Source organism: Salminus brasiliensis, chromosome 6 (genome assembly GCF_030463535.1).
Source record: "Salminus brasiliensis chromosome 6, fSalBra1.hap2, whole genome shotgun sequence".
Lineage (NCBI taxonomy): Eukaryota > Metazoa > Chordata > Actinopteri > Characiformes > Bryconidae > Salminus > Salminus brasiliensis.
This window is the reverse complement of record NC_132883.1, coordinates 38,455,012-38,470,889: the sequence shown is the minus strand read 5'-3', so window position 1 is coordinate 38,470,889 and position 15,878 is coordinate 38,455,012. Positions and strand designations below refer to the sequence as shown.

Sequence of the window (15,878 nt, the reverse complement as noted above, 5' to 3'; positions counted from 1 at the left end):
GCATGGACGGAAAGCGCACGCGCAAGCGAGCAAGGAGGGAGTGCGTGCTTAAATGCGAAAAAACGGCAGAGAGGGTGAGAGTGCGCGCGTGCGAGCGAGCGAAAGAAAGAGAGAAGATTAAGAAGAAGATGAGCTGAGGAAGAGTGTGCTAGAGTAAAAGATCATGCTGTAGAAAACGAGCTCGAGCCCAACTCTCAGGACACTACTCAGTATTTGTGTTGCTGGCTGAAAACACAGCATGGTACGGCGTTGCTGTTTTTTCTGTTTTGTTTGTTTGTTTGTTATTCTTTATATTCTGCAATGAAAGTTGACCTTTGATGGTTACCTGCACACCAGACTAGTATTAGTTGAATTTTGAAGACTGGAATGCTGGTCAGACAGAGCCAGACCACTTTAAACCAACTTACAATTCATGCTGGTTGGAGCTTGTTTTCAGGAGGGCTGAGATGAAGATGGTTTACTCATGGTTCTGTGTGAAATGGCAGTTTTGTGGAGAAACTTGCTGACTTGTTGAGGTGATCAACTAAGGTCTTATGTTAGTCATGTGACACAACGATACTGAGTTATTTATTATTAGGCTAAAAGGCCTTGTCTGCCCGCTGGGTTCTCTAATTCATGCGTCTTCTAGTAGCTTGATTTCACTGGGAGACCGAAGGAGCTAAAGCATCGCCCGAACAGGGACTTGAACCCTGGACCCTCAGATTAAAAGTCTGATGCTCTACCGACTGAGCTATCCGGGCTCTACCAATCGAGATGTTTTGGCCATCTGACGATTGCGATGTCTGATGAAAGCGGACATAGCCTCTGAAATGAAGGCTGCTGAGAGCTCTGACCAGACAAACACACACATACACAATAATGTGGGCGTCTAATGACCTCGTGGCGCAACGGTAGCGCGTCTGACTCCAGATCAGAAGGTTGCGTGTTCAAATCACGTCGGGGTCATGTCTTTATTTACAGTAAACCACGCTGTACCGTCAGTCCTTCTGCTGCTTATGTCAGACACAGAGGGTCATCTGTTTGTGGGCTTTATCTGTCTTTTTCTATTTTTATATCATTTCTTTATAGAAATTCTAACTAAATTAAGTCACAGAAATGAATGAATAAACGAGCTACATATCATTATTGCTGCTGCAATAACATATTAACATTTTTCAATCTCACTGTTCTTTATCTCGGGATGGATCACAAACATTTATAGACCCTCGCGCGTCTTTAGGGGGTCATTTTCTTACGGCTATCTGAAGTATGTTGGTAGGAAAAATCAGGTTTTCTGGAAGGACTCCAGATCATGCCTATCCATACAGCGACCTATACCATGCATGGACGGAAAGCGCACGCGCCAGCGAGTAAGGAGGGAGTGCGTGCTTAAATGCGAAAAAACGGCAGAGAGGGTGAGAGTGCGCGCGTGCGAGCGAGCGAAAGAAAGAGAGAAGAAGATTAAGAAGAAGATGAGCTGAGGAAGAGTGTGCTAGAGTAAAAGATCATGCTGTAGAAAACGAGCTCGAACCCAACTCTCAGGACACTACTCAGTATCTGTGTTGCTGGCTGAAAACACAGCATGGTACGGCGTTGCTGTTTTTTCTGTTTTGTTTGTTTGTTTGTTATTCTTTATATTCTGCAATGAAAGTTGACCTTTGATGGTTACCTGCACACCAGACTAGTATTAGTTGAATTTTGAAGACTGGAATGCTGGTCAGACAGAGCCAGACCACTTTAAACCAACTTACAATTCATGCTGGTTGGAGCTTGTTTTCAGGAGGGCTGAGATGAAGATGGTTTACTCATGGTTCTGTGTGAAATGGCAGTTTTGTGGAGAAACTTGCTGACTTGTTGAGGTGATCAACGAAGGTCTTATGTTAGTCATGTGACACAACGATACTGAGTTATTTATTATTAGGCTAAAAGGCCTTGTCTGCCCGCTGGGTTCTCTAATTCATGCGTCTTCTAGTAGCTTGATTTCACTGGGAGACCGAAGGAGCTAAAGCATCGCCCAAACAGGGACTTGAACCCTGGACCCTCAGATTAAAAGTCTGATGCTCTACCGACTGAGCTATCCGGGCTCTACCAATCGAGATGTTTTGGCCATCTGACGATTGCGATGTCTGATGAAAGCGGACATAGCCTCTGAAATGAAGGCTGCTGAGAGCTCTGACCAGACAAACAAACACATACACAATAATGTGGGCGTCTTATGACCTCGTGGCGCAACGGTAGCGCGTCTGACTCCAGATCAGAAGGTTGCGTGTTCAAATCACGTCGGGGTCATGTCTTTATTTACAGTAAACCACGCTGTACCGTCAGTCCTTCTGCTGCTTATGTCAGACACAGAGGGTCATCTGTTTGTGGGCTTTATCTGTCTTTTTCTATTTTTATATCATTTCTTTATAGAAATTCTAACTAAATTAAGTCACAGAAATGAATGAATAAACGAGCTACATATCATTATTGCTGCTGCAATAACATATTAACATTTTTCAATCTCACTGTTCTTTATCTCGGGATGGATCACAAACATTTATAGACCCTCGCGCGTCTTTAGGGGGTCATTTTCTTACGGCTATCTGAAGTATGTTGGTAGGAAAAATCAGGTTTTCTGGAAGGACTCCAGATCATGCCTCTCCATACAGCGACCTATACCATGCATGGACGGAAAGCGCACGCGCCAGCGAGCAAGGAGGGAGTGCGTGCTTAAATGCGAAAAAACGGCAGAGAGGGTGAGAGTGCGCGCGTGCGAGCGAGCGAAAGAAAGAGAGATGAAAATTAAGAAGGAGATGAGCTGAGGAAGAGTGTGCTAGAGTAAAAGATCATGCTGTAGAAAACGAGCTCGAGCCCAACTCTCAGGACACTACTCAGTATCTGTGTTGCTGGCTGAAAACACAGCATGGTACGGCGTTGCTGTTTTTTCTGTTTTGTTTGTTATTCTTTATATTCTGCAATGAAAGTTGACCTTTGATGGTTACCTGCACACCAGACTAGTATTAGTTGAATTTTGAAGACTGGAATGCTGGTCAGACAGAGCCAGACCACTTTAAACCAACTTACAATTCATGCTGGTTGGAGCTTGTTTTCAGGAGGGCTGAGATGAAGATGGTTTACTCATGGTTCTGTGTGAAATGGCAGTTTTGTGGAGAAACTTGCTGACTTGTTGAGGTGATCAACTAAGGTCTTATGTTAGTCATGTGACACAACGATACTGAGTTATTTATTATTAGGCTCAAAGGCGTTGTCTGCCCGCTGAGTGCTCTAATTAATGCGTCTTCTAGTAGCTTGATTTCACTGGGAGTCGGAAGGAGCTAAAGCATCGCCCGAACAGGGACTTGAACCCTGGACCCTCAGATTAAAAGTCTGATGCTCTACCGACTGAGCTATCCGGGCTCTGCCAGTCGAGATGTTTTGGCCATCTGACGATTGCGATGTCTGATGAAAGCGGACATAGCCTCTGAAATGAAGGCTGCTGAGAGCTCTGACCAGACAAACACACACATACACAATAATGTGGACGACTAATGACCTCGTGGCGCAACGGTAGCGCGTCTGACTCCAGATCAGAAGGTTACGTGTTCAAATCACGTCGGGGTCACGTCTTTGTTTACAGTAAACCACGCTGTACCGTCAGTCCTTCTGCTGCTTATGTCAGACACAGAGGGTCATCTGTTTGTGGGCTTTATCTGTCTTTTTCTATTTTTATATCATTTCTTTATAGAAATTCTAACTAAATTAAGTCACAGAAATGAATGAATAAACGAGCTACATATCATTATTGCAGCTGCAATAACATATTAACATTTTTCAATCTCACTGTTCTTTATCTCGGGATGGATCACAAACATTTATAGACCCTCACGCGTCTTTAGGGGGTCATTTTCTTACGGCTATCTGAAGTATGTTGGTAGGAAAAATCAGGTTTTCTGGAAGGACTCCAGATCATGCCTCTCCATACAGCGACCTATACCATGCATGGACGGAAAGCGCACGCGCCAGCGAGCAAGGAGGGAGTGCGTGCTTAAATGCGAAAAAACGGCAGAGAGGGTGAGAGTGCGCGCGTGCGAGCGAGCGAAAGAAAGAGAGATGAAAATTAAGAAGGAGATGAGCTGAGGAAGAGTGTGCTAGAGTAAAAGATCATGCTGTAGAAAACGAGCTCGAGCCCAACTCTCAGGACACTACTCAGTATCTGTGTTGCTGGCTGAAAACACAGCATGGTACGGCGTTGCTGTTTTTTCTGTTTTGTTTGTTTGTTTGTTATTCTTTATATTCTGCAATGAAAGTTGACCTTTGATGGTTACCTGCACACCAGACTAGTATTAGTTGAATTTTGAAGACTGGAATGCTGGTCAGACAGAGCCAGACCACTTTAAACCAACTTACAATTCATGCTGGTTGGAGCTTGTTTTCAGGAGGGCTGAGATGAAGATGGTTTACTCATGGTTCTGTGTGAAATGGCAGTTTTGTGGAGAAACTTGCTGACTTGTTGAGGTGATCAACTAAGGTCTTATGTTAGTCATGTGACACAACGATACTGAGTTATTTATTATTAGGCTCAAAGGCGTTGTCTGCCCGCTGAGTGCTCTAATTAATGCGTCTTCTAGTAGCTTGATTTCACTGGGAGTCGGAAGGAGCTAAAGCATCGCCCGAACAAGGACTTGAACCCTGGACCCTCAGATTAAAAGTCTGATGCTCTACCGACTGAGCTATCCGGGCTCTGCCAGTCGAGATGTTTTGGCCATCTGACGATTGCGATGTCTGATGAAAGCGGACATAGCCTCTGAAATGAAGGCTGCTGAGAGCTCTGACCAGACAAACACACACATACACAATAATGTGGACGACTAATGACCTCGTGGCGCAACGGTAGCGCGTCTGACTCCAGATCAGAAGGTTGCGTGTTCAAATCACGTCGGGGTCACGTCTTTGTTTACAGTAAACCACGCTGTACCGTCAGTCCTTCTGCTGCTTATGTCAGACACAGAGGGTCATCTGTTTGTGGGCTTTATCTGTCTTTTTCTATTTTTATATCATTTTTTTTTATAGAAATTCTAACTAAATTAAGTCACAGAAATGAATGAATAAACGAGCTACATATCATTATTGCAGCTGCAATAACATATTAACATTTTTCAATCTCACTGTTCTTTATCTCGGGATGGATCACAAACATTTATAGACCCTCACGCGTCTTTAGGGGGTCATTTTCTTACGGCTATCTGAAGTATGTTGGTAGGAAAAATCAGGTTTTCTGGAAGGACTCCAGATCATGCCTCTCCATACAGCGACCTATACCATGCATGGACGGAAAGCGCACGCGCCAGCGAGCAAGGAGGGAGTGCGTGCTTAAATGCGAAAAAACGGCAGAGAGGGTGAGAGTGCGCGCGTGCGAGCGAGCGAAAGAAAGAGAGATGAAAATTAAGAAGGAGATGAGCTGAGGAAGAGTGTGCTAGAGTAAAAGATCATGCTGTAGAAAACGAGCTCGAGCCCAACTCTCAGGACACTACTCAGTATCTGTGTTGCTGGCTGAAAACACAGCATGGTACGGCGTTGCTGTTTTTTCTGTTTTGTTTGTTTGTTTGTTATTCTTTATATTCTGCAATGAAAGTTGACCTTTGATGGTTACCTGCACACCAGACTAGTATTAGTTGAATTTTGAAGACTGGAATGCTGGTCAGACAGAGCCAGACCACTTTAAACCAACTTACAATTCATGCTGGTTGGAGCTTGTTTTCAGGAGGGCTGAGATGAAGATGGTTTACTCATGGTTCTGTGTGAAATGGCAGTTTTGTGGAGAAACTTGCTGACTTGTTGAGGTGATTAACTAAGGTCTTATGTTAGTCATGTGACACAACGATACTGAGTTATTTATTATTAGGCTCAAAGGCGTTGTCTGCCCGCTGAGTGCTCTAATTAATGCGTCTTCTAGTAGCTTGATTTCACTGGGAGTCGGAAGGAGCTAAAGCATCGCCCGAACAGGGACTTGAACCCTGGACCCTCAGATTAAAAGTCTGATGCTCTACCGACTGAGCTATCCGGGCTCTGCCAGTCGAGATGTTTTGGCCATCTGACGATTGCGATGTCTGATGAAAGCGGACATAGCCTCTGAAATGAAGGCTGCTGAGAGCTCTGACCAGACAAACACACACATACACAATAATGTGGACGACTAATGACCTCGTGGCGCAACGGTAGCGCGTCTGACTCCAGATCAGAAGGTTGCGTGTTCAAATCACGTCGGGGTCACGTCTTTGTTTACAGTAAACCACGCTGTACCGTCAGTCCTTCTGCTGCTTATGTCAGACACAGAGGGTCATCTGTTTGTGGGCTTTATCTGTCTTTTTCTATTTTTATATCATTTTTTTTTATAGAAATTCTAACTAAATTAAGTCACAGAAATGAATGAATAAACGAGCTACATATCATTATTGCAGCTGCAATAACATATTAACATTTTTCAATCTCACTGTTCTTTATCTCGGGATGGATCACAAACATTTATAGACCCTCACGCGTCTTTAGGGGGTCATTTTCTTACGGCTATCTGAAGTATGTTGGTAGGAAAAATCAGGTTTTCTGGAAGGACTCCAGATCATGCCTCTCCATACAGCGACCTATACCATGCATGGACGGAAAGCGCACGCGCCAGCGAGCAAGGAGGGAGTGCGTGCTTAAATGCGAAAAAACGGCAGAGAGGGTGAGAGTGCGCGCGTGCGAGCGAGCGAAAGAAAGAGAGATGAAAATTAAGAAGGAGATGAGCTGAGGAAGAGTGTGCTAGAGTAAAAGATCATGCTGTAGAAAACGAGCTCGAGCCCAACTCTCAGGACACTACTCAGTATCTGTGTTGCTGGCTGAAAACACAGCATGGTACGGCGTTGCTGTTTTTTCTGTTTTGTTTGTTTGTTTGTTATTCTTTATATTCTGCAATGAAAGTTGACCTTTGATGGTTACCTGCACACCAGACTAGTATTAGTTGAATTTTGAAGACTGGAATGCTGGTCAGACAGAGCCAGACCACTTTAAACCAACTTACAATTCATGCTGGTTGGAGCTTGTTTTCAGGAGGGCTGAGATGAAGATGGTTTACTCATGGTTCTGTGTGAAATGGCAGTTTTGTGGAGAAACTTGCTGACTTGTTGAGGTGATCAACTAAGGTCTTATGTTAGTCATGTGACACAACGATACTGAGTTATTTATTATTAGGCTCAAAGGCGTTGTCTGCCCGCTGAGTGCTCTAATTAATGCGTCTTCTAGTAGCTTGATTTCACTGGGAGTCGGAAGGAGCTAAAGCATCGCCCGAACAGGGACTTGAACCCTGGACCCTCAGATTAAAAGTCTGATGCTCTACCGACTGAGCTATCCGGGCTCTGCCAGTCGAGATGTTTTGGCCATCTGACGATTGCGATGTCTGATGAAAGCGGACATAGCCTCTGAAATGAAGGCTGCTGAGAGCTCTGACCAGACAAACACACACATACACAATAATGTGGGCGTCTAATGACCTCGTGGCGCAACGGTAGCGCGTCTGACTCCAGATCAGAAGGTTGCGTGTTCAAATCACGTCGGGGTCACGTCTTTATTTACAGTAAACCACGCTGTACCGTCAGTCCTTCTGCTGCTTATGTCAGACACAGAGGGTCATCTGTTTGTGGGCTTTATCTGTCTTTTTCTATTTTTATATCATTTCTTTATAGAAATTCTAACTAAATTAAGTCACAGAAATGAATGAATAAACGAGCTACATATCATTATTGCTGCTGCAATAACATATTAACATTTTTCAATCTCACTGTTCTTTATCTCGGGATGGATCACAAACATTTATAGACCCTCGCGCGTCTTTAGGGGGTCATTTTCTTACGGCTATCTGAAGTATGTTGGTAGGAAAAATCAGGTTTTCTGGAAGGACTCCAGATCATGCCTCTCCATACAGCGACCTATACCATGCATGGACGGAAAGCGCACGCGCCAGCGAGTAAGGAGGGAGTGCGTGCTTAAATGCGAAAAAACGGCAGAGAGGGTGAGAGTGCGCGCGTGCGAGCGAGCGAAAGAAAGAGAGAAGAAGATTAAGAAGAAGATGAGCTGAGGAAGAGTGTGCTAGAGTAAAAGATCATGCTGTAGAAAACGAGCTCGAACCCAACTCTCAGGACACTACTCAGTATCTGTGTTGCTGGCTGAAAACACAGCATGGTACGGCGTTGCTGTTTTTTCTGTTTTGTTTGTTTGTTTGTTATTCTTTATATTCTGCAATGAAAGTTGACCTTTGATGGTTACCTGCACACCAGACTAGTATTAGTTGAATTTTGAAGACTGGAATGCTGGTCAGACAGAGCCAGACCACTTTAAACCAACTTACAATTCATGCTGGTTGGAGCTTGTTTTCAGGAGGGCTGAGATGAAGATGGTTTACTCATGGTTCTGTGTGAAATGGCAGTTTTGTGGAGAAACTTGCTGACTTGTTGAGGTGATCAACTAAGGTCTTATGTTAGTCATGTGACACAACGATACTGAGTTATTTATTATTAGGCTAAAAGGCCTTGTCTGCCCGCTGGGTTCTCTAATTCATGCGTCTTCTAGTAGCTTGATTTCACTGGGAGACCGAAGGAGCTAAAGCATCGCCCAAACAGGGACTTGAACCCTGGACCCTCAGATTAAAAGTCTGATGCTCTACCGACTGAGCTATCCGGGCTCTACCAATCGAGATGTTTTGGCCATCTGACGATTGCGATGTCTGATGAAAGCGGACATAGCCTCTGAAATGAAGGCTGCTGAGAGCTCTGACCAGACAAACACACACATACACAATAATGTGGGCGTCTTATGACCTCGTGGCGCAACGGTAGCGCGTCTGACTCCAGATCAGAAGGTTGCGTGTTCAAATCACGTCGGGGTCATGTATTTATTTACAGTAAACCACGCTGTACCGTCAGTCCTTCTGCTGCTTATGTCAGACACAGAGGGTCATCTGTTTGTGGGCTTTATCTGTCTTTTTCTATTTTTATATCATTTCTTTATAGAAATTCTAACTAAATTAAGTCACAGAAATGAATGAATAAACGAGCTACATATCATTATTGCTGCTGCAATAACATTAACATTTTTCAATCTCACTGTTCTTTATCTCGGGATGGATCACAAACATTTATAGACCCTCGCGCGTCTTTAGGGGGTCATTTTCTTACGGCTATCTGAAGTATGTTGGTAGGAAAAATCAGGTTTTCTGGAAGGACTCCAGATCATGCCTCTCCATACAGCGACCTATACCATGCATGGACGGAAAGCGCACGCGCCAGCGAGCAAGGAGGGAGTGCGTGCTTAAATGCGAAAAAACGGCAGAGAGGGTGAGAGTGCGCGCGTGCGAGCGAGCGAAAGAAAGAGAGAAGAAGATTAAGAAGAAGATGAGCTGAGGAAGAGTGTGCTAGAGTAAAAGATCATGCTGTAGAAAACGAGCTCGAACCCAACTCTCAGGACACTACTCAGTATCTGTGTTGCTGGCTGAAAACACAGCATGGTACGGCGTTGCTGTTTTTTCTGTTTTGTTTGTTTGTTTGTTATTCTTTATATTCTGCAATGAAAGTTGACCTTTGATGGTTACCTGCACACCAGACTAGTATTAGTTGAATTTTGAAGACTGGAATGCTGGTCAGACAGAGCCAGACCACTTTAAACCAACTTACAATTCATGCTGGTTGGAGCTTGTTTTCAGGAGGGCTGAGATGAAGATGGTTTACTTATGGTTCTGTGTGAAATGGCAGTTTTGTGGAGAAACTTGCTGACTTGTTGAGGTGATCAACTAAGGTCTTATGTTAGTCATGTGACACAACGATACTGAGTTATTTATTATTAGGCTCAAAGGCGTTGTCTGCCCGCTGAGTGCTCTAATTAATGCGTCTTCTAGTAGCTTGATTTCACTGGGAGTCGGAAGGAGCTAAAGCATCGCCCGAACAGGGACTTGAACCCTGGACCCTCAGATTAAAAGTCTGATGCTCTACCGACTGAGCTATCCGGGCTCTGCCAGTCGAGATGTTTTGGCCATCTGACGATTGCGATGTCTGATGAAAGCGGACATAGCCTCTGAAATGAAGGCTGCTGAGAGCTCTGACCAGACAAACACACACATACACAATAATGTGAACGACTAATGACCTCGTGGCGCAACGGTAGCGCGTCTGATCCAAATCAGAAGGTTGCGTGTTCAAATCACGTCGGGGTCACGTCTTTGTTTACAGTAAACCACGCTGTACCGTCAGTCCTTCTGCTGCTTATGTCAGACACAGAGGGTCATCTGTTTGTGGGCTTTATCTGTCTTTTTCTATTTTTATATCATTTTTTTATAGAAATTCTAACTAAATTAAGTCACAGAAATGAATGAATAAACGAGCTACATATCATTATTGCAGCTGCAATAACATATTAACATTTTTCAATCTCACTGTTCTTTATCTCGGGATGGATCACAAACATTTATAGACCCTCACGCGTCTTTAGGGGGTCATTTTCTTACGGCTATCTGAAGTATGTTGGTAGGAAAAATCAGGTTTTCTGGAAGGACTCCAGATCATGCCTCTCCATACAGCGACCTATACCATGCATGGACGGAAAGCGCACGCGCAAGCGAGCAAGGAGGGAGTGCGTGCTTAAATGCGAAAAAACGGCAGAGAGGGTGAGAGTGCGCGCGTGCGAGCGAGCGAAAGAAAGAGAGAAAAAGATTAAGAAGAAGATGAGCTGAGGAAGAGTGTGCTAGAGTAAAAGATCATGCTGTAGAAAACGAGCTCGAGCCCAACTCTCAGGACACTACTCAGTATTTGTGTTGCTGGCTGAAAACACAGCATGGTACGGCGTTGCTGTTTTTTCTGTTTTGTTTGTTTGTTTGTTATTCTTTATATTCTGCAATGAAAGTTGACCTTTGATGGTTACCTGCACACCAGACTAGTATTAGTTGAATTTTGAAGACTGGAATGCTGGTCAGACAGAGCCAGACCACTTTAAACCAACTTACAATTCATGCTGGTTGGAGCTTGTTTTCAGGAGGGCTGAGATGAAGATGGTTTACTCATGGTTCTGTGTGAAATGGCAGTTTTGTGGAGAAACTTGCTGACTTGTTGAGGTGATCAACTAAGGTCTTATGTTAGTCATGTGACACAACGATACTGAGTTATTTATTATTAGGCTAAAAGGCCTTGTCTGCCCGCTGGGTTCTCTAATTCATGCGTCTTCTAGTAGCTTGATTTCACTGGGAGACCGAAGGAGCTAAAGCATCGCCCGAACAGGGACTTGAACCCTGGACCCTCAGATTAAAAGTCTGATGCTCTACCGACTGAGCTATCCGGGCTCTGCCAGTCGAGATGTTTTGGCCATCTGACGATTGCGATGTCTGATGAAAGCGGACATAGCCTCTGAAATGAAGGCTGCTGAGAGCTCTGACCAGACAAACACACACATACACAATAATGTGGGCGTCTAATGACCTCGTGGCGCAACGGTAGCGCGTCTGACTCCAGATCAGAAGGTTGCGTGTTCAAATCACGTCGGGGTCACGTCTTTATTTACAGTAAACCACGCTGTACCGTCAGTCCTTCTGCTGCTTATGTCAGACACAGAGGGTCATCTGTTTGTGGGCTTTATCTGTCTTTTTCTATTTTTATATCATTTCTTTATAGAAATTCTAACTAAATTAAGTCACAGAAATGAATGAATAAACGAGCTACATATCATTATTGCTGCTGCAATAACATATTAACATTTTTCAATCTCACTGTTCTTTATCTCGGGATGGATCACAAACATTTATAGACCCTCGCGCGTCTTTAGGGGGTCATTTTCTTACGGCTATCTGAAGTATGTTGGTAGGAAAAATCAGGTTTTCTGGAAGGACTCCAGATCATGCCTCTCCATACAGCGACCTATACCATGCATGGACGGAAAGCGCACGCGCCAGCGAGTAAGGAGGGAGTGCGTGCTTAAATGCGAAAAAACGGCAGAGAGGGTGAGAGTGCGCGCGTGCGAGCGAGCGAAAGAAAGAGAGAAGAAGATTAAGAAGAAGATGAGCTGAGGAAGAGTGTGCTAGAGTAAAAGATCATGCTGTAGAAAACGAGCTCGAACCCAACTCTCAGGACACTACTCAGTATCTGTGTTGCTGGCTGAAAACACAGCATGGTACGGCGTTGCTGTTTTTTCTGTTTTGTTTGTTTGTTTGTTATTCTTTATATTCTGCAATGAAAGTTGACCTTTGATGGTTACCTGCACACCAGACTAGTATTAGTTGAATTTTGAAGACTGGAATGCTGGTCAGACAGAGCCAGACCACTTTAAACCAACTTACAATTCATGCTGGTTGGAGCTTGTTTTCAGGAGGGCTGAGATGAAGATGGTTTACTCATGGTTCTGTGTGAAATGGCAGTTTTGTGGAGAAACTTGCTGACTTGTTGAGGTGATCAACTAAGGTATAAGACCTTAGTGATCAACTAAGGTATAAGACCTTAGTTGATCACCTCAACAAGTCAGCAAGTTAGTCATGTGACCCAACGATACTGAGTTATTTATTATTAGGCTAAAAGGCCTTGTCTGCCCGCTGGGTTCTCTAATTCATGCGTCTTCTAGTAGCTTGATTTCACTGGGAGACCGAAGGAGCTAAAGCATCGCCCGAACAGGGACTTGAACCCTGGACCCTCAGATTAAAAGTCTGATGCTCTACCGACTGAGCTATCCGGGCTCTACCAATCGAGATGTTTTGGCCATCTGACGATTGCGATGTCTGATGAAAGCGGACATAGCCTCTGAAATGAAGGCTGCTGAGAGCTCTGACCAGACAAACACACACATACACAATAATGTGGGCCTTTTATGACCTCGTGGCGCAACGGTAGCGCGTCTGACTCCAGATCAGAAGGTTGCGTGTTCAAATCACGTCGGGGTCATGTCTTTATTTACAGTAAACCACGCTGTACCGTCAGTCCTTCTGCTGCTTATGTCAGACACAGAGGGTCATCTGTTTGTGGGCTTTATCTGTCTTTTTCTATTTTTATATCATTTCTTTATAGAAATTCTAACTAAATTAAGTCACAGAAATGAATGAATAAACGAGCTACATATCATTATTGCTGCTGCAATAACATATTAACATTTTTCAATCTCACTGTTCTTTATCTCGGGATGGATCACAAACATTTATAGACCCTCGCGCGTCTTTAGGGGGTCATTTTCTTACGGCTATCTGAAGTATGTTGGTAGGAAAAATCAGGTTTTCTGGAAGGACTCCAGATCATGCCTCTCCATACAGCGACCTATACCATGCATGGACGGAAAGCGCACGCGCCAGCGAGCAAGGAGGGAGTGCGTGCTTAAATGCGAAAAAACGGCAGAGAGGGTGAGAGTGCGCGCGTGCGAGCGAGCGAAAGAAAGAGAGAAGAAGATTAAGAAGAAGATGAGCTGAGGAAGAGTGTGCTAGAGTAAAAGATCATGCTGTAGAAAACGAGCTCGAGCCCAACTCTCAGGACACTACTCAGTATTTGTGTTGCTGGCTGAAAACACAGCATGGTACGGCGTTGCTGTTTTTTCTGTTTTGTTTGTTTGTTTGTTATTCTTTATATTCTGCAATGAAAGTTGACCTTTGATGGTTACCTGCACACCAGACTAGTATTAGTTGAATTTTGAAGACTGGAATGCTGGTCAGACAGAGCCAGACCACTTTAAACCAACTTACAATTCATGCTGGTTGGAGCTTGTTTTCAGGAGGGCTGAGATGAAGATGGTTTACTCATGGTTCTGTGTGAAATGGCAGTTTTGTGGAGAAACTTGCTGACTTGTTGAGGTGATCAACTAAGGTCTTATGTTAGTCATGTGACACAACGATACTGAGTTATTTATTATTAGGCTAAAAGGCCTTGTCTGCCCGCTGGGTTCTCTAATTAATGCGTCTTCTAGTAGCTTGATTTCACTGGGAGACCGAAGGAGCTAAAGCATCGCCCGAACAGGGACTTGAACCCTGGACCCTCAGATTAAAAGCCTGATGCTCTACCGACTGAGCTATCCGGGCTCTACCAATCGAGATGTTTTGGCCATCTGACGATTGCGATGTCTGATGAAAGCGGACATAGCCTCTGAAATGAAGGCTGCTGAGAGCTCTGACCAGACAAACACACACATACACAATAATGTGGGCGTCTAATGACCTCGTGGCGCAACGGTAGCGCGTCTGACTCCAGATCAGAAGGTTGCGTGTTCAAATCACGTCGGGGTCACGTCTTTATTTACAGTAAACCACGCTGTACCGTCAGTCCTTCTGCTGCTTATGTCAGACACAGAGGGTCATCTGTTTGTGGGCTTTATCTGTCTTTTTCTATTTTTATATCATTTCTTTATAGAAATTCTAACTAAATTAAGTCACAGAAATGAATGAATAAACGAGCTACATATCATTATTGCTGCTGCAATAACATATTAACATTTTTCAATCTCACTGTTCTTTATCTCGGGATGGATCACAAACATTTATAGACCCTCGCGCGTCTTTAGGGGGTCATTTTCTTACGGCTATCTGAAGTATGTTGGTAGGAAAAATCAGGTTTTCTGGAAGGACTCCAGATCATGCCTCTCCATACAGCGACCTATACCATGCATGGACGGAAAGCGCACGCGCCAGCGAGTAAGGAGGGAGTGCGTGCTTAAATGCGAAAAAACGGCAGAGAGGGTGAGAGTGCGCGCGTGCGAGCGAGCGAAAGAAAGAGAGAAGAAGATTAAGAAGAAGATGAGCTGAGGAAGAGTGTGCTAGAGTAAAAGATCATGCTGTAGAAAACGAGCTCGAACCCAACTCTCAGGACACTACTCAGTATCTGTGTTGCTGGCTGAAAACACAGCATGGTACGGCGTTGCTGTTTTTTCTGTTTTGTTTGTTTGTTTGTTATTCTTTATATTCTGCAATGAAAGTTGACCTTTGATGGTTACCTGCACACCAGACTAGTATTAGTTGAATTTTGAAGACTGGAATGCTGGTCAGACAGAGCCAGACCACTTTAAACCAACTTACAATTCATGCTGGTTGGAGCTTGTTTTCAGGAGGGCTGAGATGAAGATGGTTTACTCATGGTTCTGTGTGAAATGGCAGTTTTGTGGAGAAACTTGCTGACTTGTTGAGGTGATCAACTAAGGTCTTATGTTAGTCATGTGACACAAAGATACTGAGTTATTTATTATTAGGCTAAAAGGCCTTGTCTGCCCGCTGGGTTCTCTAATTCATGCGTCTTCTAGTAGCTTGATTTCACTGGGAGACCGAAGGAGCTAAAGCATCGCCCGAACAGGGACTTGAACCCTGGACCCTCAGATTAAAAGTCTGATGCTCTACCGACTGAGCTATCCGGGCTCTGCCAGTCGAGATGTTTTGGCCATCTGACGATTGCGATGTCTGATGAAAGCGGACATAGCCTCTGAAATGAAGGCTGCTGAGAGCTCTGACCAGACAAACACACACATACACAGTAATGTGGGCGTCTAATGACCTTGTGGCGCAACGGTAGCGCGTCTGACTCCAGATCAGAAGGTTGCGTGTTCAAATCACGTCGGGGTCACGTCTTTATTTACAGTAAACCACGCTGTACCGTCAGTCCTTCTGCTGCTTATGTCAGACACAGAGGGTCATCTGTTTGTGGGCTTTATCTGTCTTTTTCTATTTTTATATCATTTCTTTATAGAAATTCTAACTAAATTAAGTCACAGAAATGAATGAATAAACGAGCTACATATCATTATTGCTGCTGCAATAACATATTAACATTTTTCAATCTCACTGTTCTTTATCTCGGGATGGATCACAAACATTTATAGACCCTCACGCGTCTTTAGGGGTTCATTTTCTTACGGCTATCTGAAGTATGTTGGTAGGAAAAATCAGGTTTTCT

General features: G+C 44.1%; 1 protein-coding gene and 23 non-coding genes across 24 annotated transcripts in view; 12 read left to right on the top strand and 12 right to left on the bottom strand.

The window, feature by feature from the left end:
* LOC140557823 (uncharacterized) overlaps positions 1-15,878 on the top strand; it is a 71,498-nt gene that overhangs the window by 51,275 nt on the left and 4,345 nt on the right. The gene's annotated exons all lie outside the window — the stretch shown is intronic.
* Positions 668-740, bottom strand: trnak-uuu (transfer RNA lysine (anticodon UUU)). Its single transcript has one exon. It is a non-coding gene; the product is annotated as a tRNA-Lys (tRNA).
* trnaw-cca (transfer RNA tryptophan (anticodon CCA)) lies at positions 874-945 on the top strand. Its single transcript has one exon. It is a non-coding gene; the product is annotated as a tRNA-Trp (tRNA).
* Positions 1,991-2,063, bottom strand: trnak-uuu (transfer RNA lysine (anticodon UUU)). The gene has a single exon. It is a non-coding gene; the product is annotated as a tRNA-Lys (tRNA).
* Positions 2,197-2,268, top strand: trnaw-cca (transfer RNA tryptophan (anticodon CCA)). Its single transcript has one exon. It is a non-coding gene; the product is annotated as a tRNA-Trp (tRNA).
* Positions 3,306-3,378, bottom strand: trnak-uuu (transfer RNA lysine (anticodon UUU)). The gene has a single exon. It is a non-coding gene; the product is annotated as a tRNA-Lys (tRNA).
* Positions 3,512-3,583, top strand: trnaw-cca (transfer RNA tryptophan (anticodon CCA)). Its single transcript has one exon. It is a non-coding gene; the product is annotated as a tRNA-Trp (tRNA).
* Positions 4,629-4,701, bottom strand: trnak-uuu (transfer RNA lysine (anticodon UUU)). Its single transcript has one exon. It is a non-coding gene; the product is annotated as a tRNA-Lys (tRNA).
* trnaw-cca (transfer RNA tryptophan (anticodon CCA)) lies at positions 4,835-4,906 on the top strand. The gene has a single exon. It is a non-coding gene; the product is annotated as a tRNA-Trp (tRNA).
* On the bottom strand, positions 5,954-6,026 carry trnak-uuu (transfer RNA lysine (anticodon UUU)). Its single transcript has one exon. It is a non-coding gene; the product is annotated as a tRNA-Lys (tRNA).
* trnaw-cca (transfer RNA tryptophan (anticodon CCA)) lies at positions 6,160-6,231 on the top strand. Its single transcript has one exon. It is a non-coding gene; the product is annotated as a tRNA-Trp (tRNA).
* On the bottom strand, positions 7,279-7,351 carry trnak-uuu (transfer RNA lysine (anticodon UUU)). Its single transcript has one exon. It is a non-coding gene; the product is annotated as a tRNA-Lys (tRNA).
* Positions 7,485-7,556, top strand: trnaw-cca (transfer RNA tryptophan (anticodon CCA)). Its single transcript has one exon. It is a non-coding gene; the product is annotated as a tRNA-Trp (tRNA).
* On the bottom strand, positions 8,602-8,674 carry trnak-uuu (transfer RNA lysine (anticodon UUU)). Its single transcript has one exon. It is a non-coding gene; the product is annotated as a tRNA-Lys (tRNA).
* trnaw-cca (transfer RNA tryptophan (anticodon CCA)) lies at positions 8,808-8,879 on the top strand. Its single transcript has one exon. It is a non-coding gene; the product is annotated as a tRNA-Trp (tRNA).
* trnak-uuu (transfer RNA lysine (anticodon UUU)) lies at positions 9,923-9,995 on the bottom strand. Its single transcript has one exon. It is a non-coding gene; the product is annotated as a tRNA-Lys (tRNA).
* Positions 11,245-11,317, bottom strand: trnak-uuu (transfer RNA lysine (anticodon UUU)). The gene has a single exon. It is a non-coding gene; the product is annotated as a tRNA-Lys (tRNA).
* On the top strand, positions 11,451-11,522 carry trnaw-cca (transfer RNA tryptophan (anticodon CCA)). The gene has a single exon. It is a non-coding gene; the product is annotated as a tRNA-Trp (tRNA).
* On the bottom strand, positions 12,625-12,697 carry trnak-uuu (transfer RNA lysine (anticodon UUU)). Its single transcript has one exon. It is a non-coding gene; the product is annotated as a tRNA-Lys (tRNA).
* Positions 12,831-12,902, top strand: trnaw-cca (transfer RNA tryptophan (anticodon CCA)). The gene has a single exon. It is a non-coding gene; the product is annotated as a tRNA-Trp (tRNA).
* trnak-uuu (transfer RNA lysine (anticodon UUU)) lies at positions 13,948-14,020 on the bottom strand. Its single transcript has one exon. It is a non-coding gene; the product is annotated as a tRNA-Lys (tRNA).
* trnaw-cca (transfer RNA tryptophan (anticodon CCA)) lies at positions 14,154-14,225 on the top strand. The gene has a single exon. It is a non-coding gene; the product is annotated as a tRNA-Trp (tRNA).
* trnak-uuu (transfer RNA lysine (anticodon UUU)) lies at positions 15,271-15,343 on the bottom strand. The gene has a single exon. It is a non-coding gene; the product is annotated as a tRNA-Lys (tRNA).
* trnaw-cca (transfer RNA tryptophan (anticodon CCA)) lies at positions 15,477-15,548 on the top strand. The gene has a single exon. It is a non-coding gene; the product is annotated as a tRNA-Trp (tRNA).